The sequence below is a fragment of the Vanellus vanellus genome (genome assembly GCF_965231255.1).
Source record: "Vanellus vanellus genome assembly, chromosome: 15".
NCBI lineage: Eukaryota > Metazoa > Chordata > Aves > Charadriiformes > Charadriidae > Vanellus > Vanellus vanellus.
Genome location: NC_138920.1, coordinates 10,930,337 through 10,948,498, shown reverse-complemented (window position 1 = coordinate 10,948,498; position 18,162 = coordinate 10,930,337). Strand labels below are relative to the sequence as shown.

Here is an 18,162-nt window from a genome sequence, read left to right as displayed (position 1 = left end):
GTGCTTCAATAAGAACAAATACATAAATTTCAGGGCAAGAACCCTTGGAAGTCGCACAAGAGTATTAGGGTGTGACAGAGGTAGACCAAAGTTAACTGTAAAACTGGAAAAGTAGAATAAGTCCAGAAAGATTTTCTTTGACAGATTAACTATTTAATTAATAAGATAAACCTGATACTGGAAGAGTTGTAAATTTTAAAATTAATTAAGGAATTCAGTTTCAATTTTTTTTTGGCCTTATACCAGCACTAATTCTGCCTAAGTTACAGGAAACAACCTGGTTAAAAACAGAAAGAAGAATGATAGAAGAGGATTTTTAACAGTGAACTGGCTCCGTTGAAGTCAGTGGATAAATTCACAATGACTCAACGCAGTCAGCAATTCACTCCCAGACCCCAACAAGAAGGGATGGAGCAGAACAAGTGGTTCAGATATGTTTTCACAAAATGCCCGTGTAATTCTTTTAACAGCCACTGCAAAGCTGTTATGCACAATGCAAGCAGACATTGAAACAATTCACTGTTGACAGCCACTCATCAAAATTAAATGTTGATTTCAGAAGCATAGGTCTTCATGGGAGATATGTTGATGAGCTCCTCCAGTTAGGTGCAAACGCAGTGCTGCTAATCCTAATGACTGCATTGCAGTCTCAGGAGTACTTTGCGTGTTTGCTTAAAATTGAGCTTTTTGTGTCAGGTAAGTATGTAAAAAAAAAAAAAAAAGAAAAAAGAAAATAGCCAAAACCCCCGAATCAAAGCTGCCCTTAAAAATAACTTAGCAAAAATAAAATAAAACTCTAGTATATGTAATTGTGAAGTAACCCTCAAAGCTCAAAGCACAAGGTAAATAAGCCTAAAAGTGTTACTTGTTTGAAATCCAATTCCTTCCCATCTTCTGAGAAAACCCAATTTATGGTTCTTTGAGAACCTAGCTCATTTCGCTCTCTTGAATTTGGTACTCCTGCACAAAGGATATCCTTTTAGCAAATCAAAAGAGATGGGCAGAAAAGGTAGAAACATTTTGATTAACTTAAAGCCAAAGCCTTCCAAAGCCTTTTCAATTTTTCAGTCTATTTGCATGTGTATCTCAGCCCTTCCAACACATGTTTACCATCAAGCCAAAGAGATGAACCAGAACTAGAGGAACTGTTTCCTGGATGAAGCTGCAGTATAAGAAGTGGGAAATGACGGCATTCTCCGTGCATGGGCTAAGAAATCTACATGAGTTCTCTTATAGTGACATAGTAGCAGGAACATTATGCTCTTCAGCAGATGCTTTCAGCAAAGAAGTTAAATATAAAGTGTTAAACATTAAAAAATAAGCCTTTTAGTAGTGTGTTGGGGTACAGCAAAGATTAGTAGCCCCGATTACAGATGATCAGACTGAGGCAAGCAGCAAAGACAACACTAACAACAAAATATTTTTTTCTCCTCCCTAAACTTCTTCCCTAATAACCGGATAATACTTTCCATGTACCCCTTTCTGAGCTCGTATGTTTTTCAGGGGGGACAAGAAGAACAGAGGGACATGGAGGCGGCAAAAGCTCCTACACGTCATGAGTAGTGACCTTGTTAAACAAGCAGCATGAACTGATGAGCAGGACTGACATGGTTCTCGCGGTGTTAGAGATACTGTACAGCGTAGGTAGCGATGCTGGCCCCTTGCCAGGATGTATCACAGTGCCAAGCATATTACACCGAGCAAAACAAAAATCCGGAGGGAATCCAATGAAGGAATCAGACAAAACAGACAACAAATAGCATTCACACAGTTTTGGGTCGGTGCAAATTTAATTCTCCCTTTCAGCACCAATTCTTTGAATACCATTAACCCATTTTTCACCAGAAGGTAATTGTTTCCTTTGGAAGATGCATACAGTAGTTTCTTCCTCACAATATCCTTTGTCCTTCTAAAAGGATTTACCAGGAGAAGCAGAAGTACCAGACAGCTGCACATCCCCCACAATACAGATAAAATTTTCTGCTTAATTAGGCATTGACATGTTTACTATAACCTTTACAGAAGAGTAACTCGTGCTGAGAAATCATCTTTTTTTGTGTCTGTATAAGATACAGACACAATCTTATGAAGTGGTAAAAGTAACTTATTACAAAGCACCATCAACATTTCACAAAACCGTCAGTCAGCTCCATTTTAATGATTAAGGGTTCTGGGCAGCTTGGAAAACGCATTCCAGCATCCTACTTGTAAAACCGTTTTTGTTTATTTAAATGATTTAAATTGCTGTGGGCATTTTAAGGACAGTGGAGACCTCTTCTATGCAGACAACCTAGGGTACAAGAAATGCATGTGTCCTTCCAACAGTGTTTTTTAGCAAGATTTCATTAGACATGAAGTTTGATATGAACTGATGTAGCTATTTAACAGAAATAACGTTAATTGAAGTGGACTTTGCATTATTTATTTTATAAGTAAAGGGTGTCTTAAGCCTGTACACCCACATGCTTTAAATGCATTGTCTGTAATGAGTAACATAAATTTTGCATGTCATACTGATGTCCATACAATAAATTGTTGAGTGACCTGTTCTCTTCCCACCAGTTCTCCTCCAGCCTTATTCTGACATTCCAAACCTCTGAGATGCTCACATATAGCTGTCTTACAGGAAGACAAAAATAATGAAAGAAATCCAAACTCAATAACCAGATGAAGGCTTCCTCCTTTTCCCAGATGAGAATTTTTCCCACCGAAATTAAACAGGCCCAGTCAGGGATGTAAGATGGGCAATGTGCAGTCCTGAAGAAGTGGCGGACTGAAATTTCACTGTCTTGAAGACTGGACAAAACCCAGGAGCTTCAGAGCATTGAATGGAAGCAACTTCTGGCTTCCTAAATGGAAATAAAGTATTTGGCTTTAGGGCTGATTGATCCCAAGACAGCATATGTCAAAATCATGACCTCAGTAAGGATAATATTATCATATGGATAATAACAATAAATCAAATTTCAAAATGTTTTAACTTTTTAAAAATTTTCCCGCTGTGCCTTTGTGATTGGATTCATGGTAACTCAAGAAACCTGCTTTTCTAGGACAAGGTTTGCAATAAACAGCTGATTCTATATTCTTCAAAAGATAACATTTTCTTAGATATTTCTAGCGTATTTCTACAGAGTACCAAAAAGAAAGCAGGTCCAGTTAATAGACCTGCAAAAACTCTTTTTTGAACTTACCGGTCTAAAACTCCATCCATTTCCACCTTGAAACCTTGACCCTACTATGCAGACAGCACTGAGCCAAGCTCCCAGGGATGTTGAATCCAGTATTGACTTTCAGGCCCTCGCACCCCTGCCTAACTTGTAATTTGCACCACGTTATTTATCACTGCTGACCTTGAATTGTAGCGTGTGAATACATCTTTTTTTTAGTGTTCATTCTGACTGTTAATTTTTCCACCAGTGGATGCTATTTTCACTCAAATTTGCTCTTTTTCCTCTTAGAGAAACATTTCTTTATATATATATATGTTTCTTGCCAAGACTGGAAAATTTATTTTCTGCCAAGAAAAGGGACAGTGAATCATTGTCCAGAACAACACTGCTAATCCATGTAAAATCCATGCACCATCTGCACTTCTTCATATATATATATTCCAGTTTTACTTGAAATAACATCATTAGTAGAGCAATCTCACAGTGCTATAAGGTGATCTTGTTTCCTTCTTGTCTGGCTTCAGCTCAAACATCTTTTTGTGTTTGGCAGAAGCTGTTTCTTTCTCTGAAATATTTCATGCAGATAATGGATAATGACCACTTCTCATTCCTTTTTCTCAGAAATGTCTAACCACATTAGGTACCCAAAGACAAATCTTAACCCGGCTCTTTGTAAAAGTTCATAGCTACAGATTCATCCCAGTTTGAAAATCAACTGAAGAGATAAATTCGTTACCAAGGAAAAAAAATCCCAACTCTGTTGCATAACTCTTATATCAAAGACATTTTGGAATTTTACAGGACTAAACCCAATGCAGGACTCTGGAAATGCAATGGAGTTTCATGGAAAGAACTCTCAAAACATGAAATTTGTAATACAAGAGTGAATTATATGATTTCAGAGGTTTTTAAATTATGTTAACAATTTCTGTACCAGGGAAATAACTTCCTGTTAAGTTCTGCAAGACGGAATGAAAATGCAGGGAAAGGTTACCATTCTCACTCTGGAGAGAGCAGAGAGCATCTGGCTCTGAATCACGGGTGTAGCAGATGAAGGAGCACCTCTTTCATCTGGTCTAAACATCATGGTAGCGTGAGGTTTATTCCTAAAGCCATGTGCATCCTGAGTAAGGCTTTAGATGTTCTCAAAACCTCAGAAAAGGCTGAAAACGTTCAATTGCCTCTTTTCTGGGAGGCCAGTTAATTATACTGGGTAATGGGAAATTACTTGCACCTTTTGCTGCTATTACTATTTACCATCACATCCAAATCCGTTTTGCAGTGGCTCAGTACGGAAGTTTCAACCACCACACCAGTGATGCAATTTTGCGTCCAAAACAACTTGTCATCTCAAAGGAGAGATTTTCCCAGTATTCTTTCGTCCTTTTTTTTAAAGAACTTTGTTTTCCAAGCAGTTACAGCAGCTGATAGTAGGGCCTGAATTTCTGTCTCCTGCAGAACAGGAAAAGAAACATCCACTACCGATCCACTGCTGGAGGTTAGAAGCTGCCTCTGTGGTGCCAAGCTTGCAAGCCACTGCAGCTTAGGAGCAAGGTAACTTGGAGTGGCTTCTGCCATAACTGAATTTTAACACGCAAAGGGAATTCCATGAAGCCATAACCATTATTCATATATGCTGAGACAAAGCAATTTTGGGCTTTCATTTTGCCGTACTCTAATTAGACTTGTATGATAAAGTTTTCTATTAAATGTCCAGTTTCCTACTGGTTAAGAAGGCAAAATATCCACTAGCTTCAGTGGGACTGTCAACAGCACAAAGGAGAACAGATTATGTCTTTGGTACATTGCATCCCACACACTTATGAGTCAAATGAAAATGATCAGTGGCTGGAAGCATATGTGCACGGAACTGGCTTGTGAGCGACCCATAAACTCGAAGCAAAACCAATAATAAAACAGGAAGAAAACTAACCAAAAGGAAAACTAAAAAAAGAGAGGTGAGCTGATACACTGTGCTGAGTTGGGAGTCCATAGCAGGGACAGAATTAGTATAGAGGTTTTTCTTGAACAATTTTCCTTAAGGATGATGACGTTTACATAGTCAGTTGTTGCACTGCGAAAAAAAAGAAACGCAACTTCAGTCATATTCGCCTTGCTCTGGACTCAGTTTGAATGGCTGAATTGCCAGGTGCTAGCTGGTGCAGAAATGGGTGGAACCACATTCAGAGCCGACAGCTCAAGTTCCTTACATGGGGGCTTATGCTGTAAGTGAATAATTTGTGTTTGGTTAAAAACATCTCTGTTTGTTATTTTCTACAAAGCCCTGGAACTTACGATTTCATTGTTTCAACCAGCTGAAGGTGTTTGACATTCTCCAGATTGTATCTTCAAGAAATACGCTTCTAATGAAAGCTGCGAAGCGTTGCATCCCTTGAACGCAAAGAACTCGACCTTCACAGCCCTTTGCTGCGCGCGAGCAGGAGACCCTCCCGCCTCCGCCCCGTCCCTCCCGCCTGCCAAAGCCCTCACCCTGTCCTCAGCGGGCAAAGTTCTAGACGGGCATCGGGCAGTCATCACAGCACCACAACATCAATACGCGTTGCAGTTAATTGCTAGTACAGACACGAAGGGCGCTTTCCAAAATGCAGTTTGGTCCTGAACAATTAAAGGAAAACAGTGGCAGCAAATATGTTTTCCTTGTTAGTAATTTTAATTGCACCAATGTAAAACACTTTACTGGTGAAAACATAAGTCTGAAACTTTTGTCTCTCTCTGCCTTCTGTTTCCTCTTGTCCTATTTATCGCTGTGGAAAACAGCAGAGTGGCTTTGTAGATTTATAGATTACCTCCCTTAAAATCCAAGTTTCAAATTATGTTTTCCCTCTTTCATTCCCCTAAATACCAATCTAAATTTCTTTAAACGGCATGAGCTACCAATCAGAATCACAAAAAAATATATATCTATATAAATTGAAATTGTAATGAGTCTTACCAGTGTATCGCTAGCACTTTGGTTCATTTGATATGAACTTTGTTTTTTTAAAGTACCACATGGTAAGGCTTTGAAACTTCAGTTTGTAAAAAAAAACTGTAACAGCCTTACAGCCTTTGAAGTCACTACTGATATAACTCTGAACAGATCCATTCAAGTTCAACTAACATCAGACAAATGTTTAGTGTATCAGAGGAAGCCACAAAAGCAAGGATTTCATCAATATTTCACAACAGCCTCAGGGAAACTGTAGATTGCAATGCTGTAGGGCAGCTAATGGAATTACACACAAGGGTTTTGTACATTTAAAATAAGCAGCTACTAAAAAAATTACCCTTCAGTTTGATAGAAACTGTATAAAACTGCAGATGGGAAACAATTAAATAGCTACCAACATTTATCCATGTCAACCTGATAGGTCATTTAATAACAGGTATTTCTTTCCTTCTTTCTTTTTTCCTGGTAGGGCAATAATAAAGATTAACATTTATGAAAAGTAGCATAAAATATAGTACAGCCAAATGAATAATTGAAGATGCTTCTGAAGAATTTGTTTGCTATTGTATGGCCGTGAAGACTGCTCTCCAGTAATGAAGTACTTTTATATTAAATACAAGTATAAATAGAAAGAAGATGAGGATTATGTTTATGGACACTTGCTTTTTATCCTAAAAAAAAAATAATCTTTGACTCATTTCTATTGAATCCATCCGTGGCTTATCTCATGGACAGCGTTTCTTGACGGCATATTTCCCGCGCAAAAAGTTGGGCCCTGGTTTGAATGTACATGGGGTACACCTGAAGCTGGACATATTAGATGTAATAAACCAGTGAAACATCAACACTTTCACTGAAAGGCTCTTGATCAGACTGAAGAATTCTGTGCAGGAAAGCACAATGTTTATTCTAAAAATAGATCCATATAATCATATTCCTTTCCATTACTATGTTCAATGTGTAAAAATCTTGAAGTACTGGCCCTTCACACAGTTCTTTCTGAGTGTTTAGGTATGGTCTGCTACTGTGGGAAATTACTGTTTCTGTTAATAAGTGATGCTTGTTCAGTGCACTGAATAGCACAATGTGAGAAACAAATTATTTGATTATTATTTTTAAAAGGCTGCTTATTTCTTGGCCTCTCCAATTCAAAACAGACCAGCTTGGCTGAATACAATGGAGTACCTAGTCTCATGCAGATGAATTTAAGCCTCAGTTCAAGAAAGCTCACAAACATGTTAAGTTTGTCCCATTTGGAGGAAGAGTAGATAGGCTTCTCTGCCATAAAGAGAGGCTTGATGGTGCTTCACTGCCATAATTACTTAATAATCAATTATTAATATGTAAACAATAGCAGCCTGATTTTGGTAATGTGACTAAGGATTAAATGAGTCAGCCTTCACAGAAAACCTGCCAGAGCAAGGGGCTAAGAGACAGGCTCAACTGTCATAACTCCGGCATCTGCCACTGACTGCTGAGGTGGCCTCTTGCAAGTCACACAGGGTCAGTTCAAAGCTCAGATGTTTTTATGGATAACCTCCATGAACAGCCATTTTCTCTTCAAAATCCCAGCCTCCCTGCCTGTTGAACTGCAAAATGCTACTTCTTGTAGGCATTCTGCAGGAGCACACGGGGAAGTGCATTGTGCCTGTACGGTGAATGAAAATCTAGAGCTACCTGAGTACTCAGCTTCATGATCCAGTGATGGGTAGAGATGAAGCCAACAGCACTTCTTACGTGTATTTATTAAAGTGCAGAATTCATGAGCAGCTGAAGATGCTTCATAAAATGCAAGCTCCTTGCAATAACTTGTTGACTAGGACCTAGTATTAGAGCCTATTTTTAAAAAATATTAATATGGCTTTAAAAGTACACTATTATTATAACATTTGTCTAAAGAGCAGTGGGCCTTTTGATTTTCCCTTTGGATACAGAGCCATATTGCAGCTCCGGTGAGATCTGCTTTAAGGCATACTTGCCAGTACTATTCATAAATCTATGCTGGTTACTCATAGTTGGTTAAACCACGGACGCAACATCGTTTGTCTCTTAACATCTCCTTAGATAAGGTACATAAGTAGAAAGTGGGAGTATAATGAAATACATCTTCCTCATCTTCTCGTTTTGTTTTGATCCTGCATTCCGGGCAATAAAAAACTGCAAATAATTTTGAAGTGTGAATTTTCCCTTGCCGGGATTCCAGCGTAAAAGGAACGCTATTGAAGAATACACAGATCATCAAGTGTTTTATTTCCCTCTTTATTTTCCTTTCAGGAACATACTGTTGCAAATGCTGGTCCAAATGAATAGTCTGTTTCTTTTGTGACAAATATTATGGCCAACAAACGTTGACTTTTGACCATTAGACATCCCTGCACTTATAGCCACATAACCATCAAAGCACTAAGCCAGCATGAAGGTCATTACCCCAGACAGCATCTTACTTGGACCAACTTCTCAGATATGTAAGCAATAAGCAGTTGTAAGAGATTGATATGATACTTTGTGAGTAATTTGGATGAACTATAACACTAACCCAGTAAAGTATTATAATTTTAAATGTGTCCAGAAAATAATTGAAATTCTGGTTTAGCTTCATCATAATGCACAGTGCCGGGTATATTTAACAGCTGACTAGTTTAGCATGAATATTGCTTTACAAATGAGGTCATATTGTTTTTAAGAAACAATATTGCTATCAAACATGTTTAGGAGGAAAAGCAAGAGATTATGAGTACACTTTTAACCTTTCTGTCTCTTTCTATATCTGTTTACTATGGTGATTTAGGTGCTCAGTGTTGTTTGAAGGCAAATATAGAAGGTTCTGGCATTTAAAAGAGATCCAGTAATGAGCAACTGGCAGTCAGATTCTTTCTTATTATTACTCTGTCACAAAATCTCTGTTCTACATCACTCCATCTTTGCAACACCAGTCAGAGATGAGAAAGGTCAAAATATCTCCTTCAAATACACAGTCTGTACATGCACAACACCATTCCTGATTCACATACGACAGCCAAAATTCGATTCATGCTGTGGAAAAGAACGGAGTCCATAGGTGAAGAAGTTTCATTAAAGAGAAGGCTTTCCTCCTGCTGGCACTGACACAGTCCAGGTCAGAGTGGAATCACCTATTAATTCCAGTCCACAGGTTTCTTTTTTATCCCTTACTGTGTTGTCAGAATGTGGGATACCTAAAGAAGCCACCCAAAAGACTATTTAATATATACCATATGTAGGCGTCCACCTACATAATGTTTGGACATTTCTCCACCCAAGAAGGGGGCACACAGAGGGCCCCATCCTGCTCTTCGCCCCTCATTACAGCCGACGGTGAGAAGGCTGCAGCAACTGCGATAAGAACCAATCTACGATCCTTTGAAATCTCTTTCAAGATGGGAATAACTTCTTTTGAGGTCCTGCCTGAAATGCTCCCTCTGCGAGAGGCATGACCGCAGGTGTGCTGGTGCTGGCTTTGGTAGCACAAACTTGCAATCATTTTTACCTGAAGTTTTGAGGAATCATTTCACTCTCTTAATAGGTCAGGCAAATATACTGCATCTTTGTTATTACCATTTTAAATTTATCAAGGTACTGCTCTCGACACCCATACTGCCCGACAAAAACCTTTTACCAACATGGAACAAAAGTCTTTCTGCCCCAAAAAGCTCCCAGTTTTGATACCCTCCAGTGCTTTCCTTTCTCTTTCCAATCTGGGATGCTACCCTACTGTTTCCTTGCAGATATGAAGGTCTATTAATAATAAGAATACTAATAATTTTCAGTAGTAAAATTAGTACTGTTGGTTCCATTCTGCAAGAAACTTGTGCAAAACAAATCAATCCATGTCAAAAGAAAATGCTTCCAACTGATATGGAAAATAAATATAGTTTCCAAGTACCCATCAAGATTATTAAAATAGAAATAAATTCAAAGAAAAAAAAATGAAAATTATTGAAACACAAATATGAAGCCATGTTCTTTTAAATTGTGTCTCAAATGATCCAAGGAAGGACTTAGATCCAGGGCCAGTACACAGATCATTTACAGGTCATAATCACCAGAGTCTCAGTGTTGCATTCCTGCCCTGTCCTAAGTGATAACTGAAATTTATCATATGGGACAAAGCATAAAAAAACAGACAGCAACAACAGGAGGCTGCAGCTGCACGGGATCAGCCTTTCCTGAATCTCAGCAAGAAATAACAACTATGAGTTATGGTAAAAAAATCCAATAATCAGAAAGGTCACTTACTGACAGAAATGACTTCTTCAGCACAGGTATCATGATGTAACCACTGCTGAAGTGAGCGACCTCACTGGGTACAAAAAAGCTATGTATTATATCCATCATAACTGGATTTAAGGCCTGCAGGAATTCACCAAGCAGTCTAGCAGATCAAAAATCCAGACGCTAAAATCCTGGAAGAGCTGAAAGAGTGCATAAACCATCTCTACTATCCAACTCTGCAACAGAATAAAAAAAACTTTATAAACTTCCCTGCATTTTTTTTTTCTGGGGCCTTGTAAGGAAAAGCAACAGGGGGCATCTGACCTCTGTCAAATTACTCATAATAATGACTTTCTGAAAAATGAATTGCTGCTGCAGGCAAGCCCAAATGCAAAAAAGAAACCCAACTATTTTAAAAAAAGCCATTTAAAATGTTTAAAGAATTAAAATATATTTATTGTTGTTTCTAGTAATTACAAGTGTAAGAGCAGACATGAGCTTGGAAAAAAGGTCCAAGGAATTTTCAAGTGTGGTTAAATACATGCAAAGAGCAAAACTTCTCCATTTTTGTTTTAACTCCTACCTCTTCCCTTTCCCTGCCTCCCAGGCATCAGCATGCATTTGGGACACCACCTTTCAAGCTCTGCACTTCCGCAGAGGAGCAAATGTACCCGGGATGTTTATTAAGGCATCATTATATGTCTGTGTGGCATCATTTATTTTCTGTGGAAGAGACCATGCCAGGTCAAGATCAACAGTTTGAGCAGATAATTCATCAGGTGGGAGCAGGTGGCAGGGGCGGTATAAGAAATCGCTTGAAAAAGAGTACAAAACTGAAATGGATGGAAGTGTAAAAGTAATAAGAAAGTGATCAGTGAAACTACGAACAACAGAAGATAAATCAAGTGAAACAAGTGCAGAGCAGAGATCAGTCCAAGAGGGTTTCCTTAAACGTGGACAGGGCTTTAACCTCTATGACAATAGGTGAATCCATGTACAAAGCTTTTCCTTGAAATTCTGCTGGGAATCAGGAGGAGGAACAGAGTATGATTACATCAGGGCATTCAGAAAGAATTGGTAAGAAACAGCAGTCTACTTTCTTGAAGGTGTGGTGGAAATGGGTGCAGAGGCATTTAGAAAATGAAGCATTGCACGGGATTTGGCAGATTCCATTTACATCCATGTTCAAACTGCCCTTATATTGTAAGAGTGTGTTACAGGATCTGCACTTGTATTTCGATTAAGACCCCCGAAGCAATGACTGAAGTCATACAGAAATAAAGAGTGATAAGTGCACAATGATAGTAAAAATGGAGAAATGTTGAACAAGAACTATTTAATAAAACGAACGACTCGCACTTTAACTTGACTACTTCTTGAACTGAAACCTACCAAATAATTTTATTGCGGATTGGACTTCACACCAGCACCCTTCTTTTGCTATCAATAATCCAATTATTGATGACAAAAAATCTTGTGCACCTTATCTAATACAGATTTTGGACTAACTACTGATAATATGAAAGTAAATCTTCCAAAAATTTTGTTATATCAGTAGGAGTTGTATAAGCTTAGATCTGCACAGCTTTTTTGATAACATGAGGATACCCTGGCTATGGACACTGAGTCCACTGAGTTGCTAAGTAGAGGAAGTCCTTTGAGATTTTATGGGTAAAGTTGATTTGGAACTATAAAATTGAAGCATTTATTACAGACCAGAGGCCAACAACACTTCATTATACACTGTCTAAGCACTTTCAGTTTATCCACTAGGTAGAAATCCAAACAATACTTCCCTTTCAAAGAATTTCTGGCTGATTCTCCCTCTTTCTACCAGGAATAACACCTAAAAAAATTGACTTTTTAATGTGTTTATCAATCTATGCTAAAATTTAAATGAAGGCAAAGCACATCCCAGATCTAGCTAGTACCTGCACAAGGCTTGTCTTGAACGACTCCCAGTTTGCCCTGTCTACATGGGCTAATTACTGTACGTACCCACCAATGCACAGCTGGAATTTGACTAGTCTGTATTTGAATTTTTGAATTTTTCAACATGTATCACACTACCATTTCATTGCTCCTTTTGTGCAGTCAGTTCCCTTATACTGATTGTAAATCTGTTGCACAAACAACGAGAGAAAAACATGGTTAAAATGACAAGATACTGAAAGACTGAAACTGCTTTTAACTCATTATTTAAGAATTCGCTGTGTTTTAATACTCTGCCTCTTACAAACAAGAGTCTTTAAACACTCACTGGGAGGAGAACCAGCAAAAACGGCCATCTTTGCTGCTGCCTCGGAAAAATTTAGTTTAAACGAGCTAGATCTCTCGGCAACTCACTGACTGTCTAATATCTTTGGTCATAAGCATAATCCAGTGGCAGCATTAATATCCCCAGACAAGGCAGTAGTGGCCCACACCGGCAGCCTTTCTCCAAAGTATTTTCTGAACCAGAAAAGTCCTCCAACATGGTTAAATAAATGCAAAGAGCAAAACTTCTAAAATTTTGTTTTATTTCCTGTTCAGGAGGCCCCAGCTTGCATGTGCCAGAGCTGTCAACAGCCACATGCTATCAGATGTCACCGTTGCCACTGTCTAATAGAGCTATGACACCGCAGGAGTAGGAAACCTGTAAGATGCAGAAAGGGAAACTTCTCAAAGCAGTTACCTAGAGAGTCAGATCATTTCAACCAGCTGTTGGGGTGTATCGCGCTTCATGCGTTGATGAGATAAGCCTGACTAACCTGGAGTATGCTTTGCCCATACTTGGGTTTCATTTCTAATAATTTTTCAGATGTTAATGGCATATTAACTTTTCCACATACAATAGGCTAAATTTCTTACTAGTGTAAGTCTTTTGAAGTAAATGGATTTAGGCAGAGGAAGACTTGGCTCCATGTTTTATTTTTCTTGGCTCTCTCCATACAGAACCTCTTCTTGTTGCTAGTGTTTCTTTTTGTCTGGTGGATATATGTACACACACGTATATATATATTCATTTTTTGCTGCCAATAAGAGTGGAAGTAGGAAGTGCCTACCTCCTAAACTCTCTAAGAGTGTATCCAAAATAGCAGTAATTTAAAAAAAAAATCATTCATGTAGATGTTACTCAAAAGCCCTCACACTCCTGGCAAATAGCACACCCACACTCACTGGTGTGAGGGTATGTCATTTTGTATGACCTGATCGTTTCTTCAGAAGTCCCCTTCTTCTTGTCTTCTACCTGATAACGTTGGATATTTGTTAGCAGAGGCTGTGAAGCACAGTTCTGAGGCCAGCCAATGCTGGGGAAATGCAATCTAATTCCAGCAGAGATTTTTTTCCTTTTTATTAACTCCGTTTTATGGAAATCAAAATGTTGCCCATTACTTTGGAAATTAAACAGTGCATTTCCACTTCACCTCCTCTGTTACCATTAATCTAAAAAGAAGGATGAGATGATTTCCCATATTATTTCCCAATTTATTTGTCCTCATGTGATTGAGAGGCAACCTCTCATGTGAAATCCATCTTCCTCCCTAGTCCTTTCCCAACACAATTTAGTGTCCCCAACCAGCATGAAGGTTTCAGCACTACCTGTTCTTCCTTCCTCTATGAACAGCTACATTTTTTGCTTTTTCTCCTTGACACTGGTAAAAATGCCGGTGTTAGAGGAAGCAGACAATTAAAGGTCAAAAATTCAAGTGTTGTTCTGTTCCACCCTGTATAAATCTGTTGCTGTCAGAGAGAAGCAATCATGCCTGCAAATGCACTTTACGGGGCTGAGAAGATCTGTTTCTCAACTTAAACTATGTAACATTTAAATATCAAAAACTTTGTTTTCTAATGAGGGAAGTATTGAGGGGGGAGAAATGAATTATATGCTTGATGTATACTGAAGGCTGGGAAAATTAAGGCCATTTCCCATGGTGAGAATGCAGTGATTTCAGTTTGTGAGAGTAAATTAAACCTTTGGGAGAATTTGTCTTCCATTAAATTGAACAGCTAAACAGGCACAGAAGATTTTAATGTCACCACCAACAAACCCCAAAGGTTACAAAAAGAAAAAGAAACACTGTTTTCTTGTTTGGAGCTTCTCTGTCTCTCCACCTAGGAAAAATGCAAACTGTAAATGTATGTTGAGACACAAAGACTCTTAAAGATCATAATTCCATTCCTATACCATATGCTATTAATGTCTGTCAACACTGTTTAGCCAGCAACTGCTGACAGAACCATATTTGCTATCTAAATACATCATAAATAAATCAGTAATGAACTGCTTTAGTAAACCTTCTGCACTGATTGGAAATACAGATCGAGTAAACAAACTCTGGGGATAGCATTTTGCAGCTAGAAGTATATACAACTGTTTAATGTCAATGACAAAGTCACTCGCACCTCTCTCTCTGGCAAGACACGAGGCGGGTGAAAGAAAATCCTAAGGATGGCAAAAGTGGTTAATCAATTGTAGCAAATGTACCTGTCAGCATTCATCATATTACCTCTCCTTTTTTTTTTTAGCTTATGCAAATCTCAGAGAAGGGCCTTTCAGCAGGTAGAGCTATAAAATAAGGTTGTAACAAAAGCAAAACCCTCAGCTCAATCATGTTCTCATGACTACGGAGATGGTCGTCAAAACCCAGCTGAGGTTCATGAGCTTTCCAAGTCAGACCCGCCATGAGCAAGTAGAGGCTCGGCTGACTTCTTGGCAAACAAAAGAGTAGATTTTTGTCTTAAATGTGAGTCTTTTTGAGGCAATGGCACATGCTCAGTAGGAAAAAGCCAGGAACAGTGACTGAGTCTCAAAGAGGATTCCTGACTTTGCTGCAGGTTAACTAATAGTTTTGCACTGCAGAGTTTCTGTGGGGTTTTGAAGATAAAATGGATGGACATTTGTGTGAGAATTTGACTTTGAGATGTGGAATACACTGAAATCAAAAACTCCGAGTACTTTGTGGATGTGCAAGATAAAAAATGCTAGGAAACATTCCTCTATTTGCTCAAACAAACCTACCAAATGTTGTCTGGACAAAAAGCAACTGTTTGGTGAAGAGGAGCTGGAACTAGAATTTATCCTGTGAGGTGGGTTATTCAGAGATGAATTAGTAGTAATGTTGACTGTTAGACTTAAAAAAAAATCTACTAGCACTATAAATTTGCAATTCAATAAATATTCCTAGTCTTTCGTACTCTTTTTTGACACAGGTTTTTTAAAAGTTACTTTCTGACAGCTTTCTGGTAATTAGACACCACAGCTTTATATCAGAAGAACAGCCTTAATTAAGACTGCAGAGAGATGCTAAAATTGTAATTTCCTCTATGCTATATTTTAGCAGCAGAAATTCTTGGAGATTCCTGTGGGATGAGACTTTAGTCCAGAATAAAACAAGTGCTAATTTATCATGATGCTTGCAATGGATGATATTTTAAAAAATAGAATTCGTCTCCTAGATGGAGGATTAAAAGTTTCTCCTAATCCCACCAGACAATTAAAAACCTTATCCATTGTTCACCCCAAAGTTACTTTCAGTTCACAACCCAAACACGCTGTAAGATGCAGAAAAAGACCTGTTTACAAATTCAGATCGTTGCCAAGGCTCACAAAGCAGTGGCAGGTGTTACTCTTTATAGCAGGAATTAGCTCTGCACACAGAGGGCTAACGCAGGGAATGGAGAAGACAGCAGCTTCTTATGCCCCACCAGTGGGGCTCTCTGTCTGCCCTCAGCACAGTAGAACAGGATCCGCCATCCTGAATGCACACCTCCTCTGGTGCTTTGCATTTCTTGTTCGCCTGGAGTTAGGTGAACAGATGCTAAATACTGAAGCAGAAAAGGAAAGCAGCCTGAGTTAAAAAGATCATGGGTCTGTAAGGGAAGAAGGGTAGGATCTTATCTTCTAATAAATCAAGATATAAATTTAAATTATGAGTACCTTAAGACGACTGAGGTTCATGCAAAAGAATACAGTGTACGACAAGGTTCCCCCTGGTGTCATTTGTTTTTGTGACAAGCTGCAGAGATTGCTGGAACAGAAGAAGTCCCAAGCTCCTAAATACCATCTCAAGTAGAGTTCATGTAAAAAAGAAGAGAAGTAGCACCGTCTGGATGATAAACATTCATATTTTACAACCTTTCAGTTTATTTACTGATATATCTTTTTCTAACTATATTTGTTGTTTGTATCAGCTTGCCTAGGCAAAACAGACCCATACATAATTCAGGGATAAAATTGCCATCGAGTCACTGCAGAATCTAAACAAATAGATCCCAAACATATATTTTTCATTAATAACCCTCCATTACTAAGTTCCGACACTTTGAACCAAAAATAAATAAATAAAATAGCAAGATAAAAAAGAAAGACACCTCATTATTTAATGCCAGTCTCCCTGGCTTTGTGCTCGGAGCAGGTGGAGGCATTGTCTGAAAAGTTAGTGCTTAATGTGACCTGGGAGCGGCGGCCCAGGCTGGCAGGAGAGGACACGGAGAAGCAATCAGCCACTTGGCCAAAGCTGTCACCAGTCCTCAAGCCTGCGAGACAAGGCTAAGTGTGGAAGCTCCCATGCTACTTACACATTTCATTTTTTGCTGTCTTCCTGTCCAAAAAAAAGAAGAAAGGGAAAAAAAAAAGAAAAAGAAAAAAGGGGAGGGGTGGAGTGGGGAAAAGGAGAGAGAAGAAAAAGAACTGTTAATTTACAAAGCTGAAAATAGCAGCTGCTAATGGGCTTTTGCACTCCTTCTTTAGTCACTGCAAGGTCACGATCAGAAGTAGCCTGTGATTGATTCTAAAGGGAAGCTCAGCTCTTCACATCTGTAATGGACATTAAAAAATCTGAAAGGAGCTCAAAAGAGAAAACAAAAAAGTGACATATTTTATGGCGCCCTGAAGTCCTCTAGGTTCTCAGAATGAACTTAGAGGGTGGAGTCATGCCCTGTTTTTTTAATTGTCCCTCATAATAATTATTGCATTACAAGGAACAATTAATTGTATAGATTAGTCTAACTTCATCAATTTTATGGCCATTTTATTGCTACTTCTTACAGCTCTGCTAAGAACAGCCCCCCTCTTCCATCTCTGTGTTTAAAGGGTTAAATGAGATGAGTGACAGCCTTTCTGCATGATTTACAACTTCGAGCCCTGTAGTGAAACCAGCGCTTGATGGATGATCCTGAAAGACGGAGACTAACCATAAATCATGTCTTTGAATCATTGACAAAGATAAAGGAGAGAAAGAAAAAGCACTGGCATTGACATTCATTCTCCCAATAATGTACATTGACTAGTTACAATACAGAACCTTAATTAAAAAAGCGAGCTCAAAGTAGTCACCTCAGTGTAAGGAACGCACCACTCTGGAAGGCTCATGAAAATCACAAATAAAAGTTCAAGCCCCATCTACGACATGTTACCTCCCTGGGAAAAGCCCTCACATGTGCACTTGCCACAGCCCTGCACTGGAAAGTAAGCCTGATAAACACTGGTCTTAACCTCCTTGTTATTTAGCACCTAGCTTTCTTTTTTTGTGCCCGTTCTTAATTTCACCTTATTATCGTTAGATCACAATGCCCAGGCAAGGTGAGAGCCTTGTTGTTTTAGGCACTGGATGTATTATGCAGAGATGCCAATCTTTGGAGACAAAATAAAGCAAGCACTATCATCTCTGCCTTACAGAGAACTGAGGCAGCGAGAAATACAGCCACTTTTTCAGGGTCCATATGGAAATTTGGGCTTGATGAGTTTATGGAAGGAGCACATGTTTGTATATCATTACATGCCTGTGATAGAAAGGTGATAGAACTGTTAGGGAAGTCCATGCATCTAAT

General features: G+C 38.7%; 1 protein-coding gene across 2 annotated transcripts in view; it reads right to left on the bottom strand.

Annotated features, from left to right (window-relative positions):
- TSHZ2 (teashirt zinc finger homeobox 2) overlaps window positions 1–18,162 on the bottom strand; it is a 223,562-nt gene that overhangs the window by 85,403 nt on the left and 119,997 nt on the right. The gene's annotated exons all lie outside the window — the stretch shown is intronic.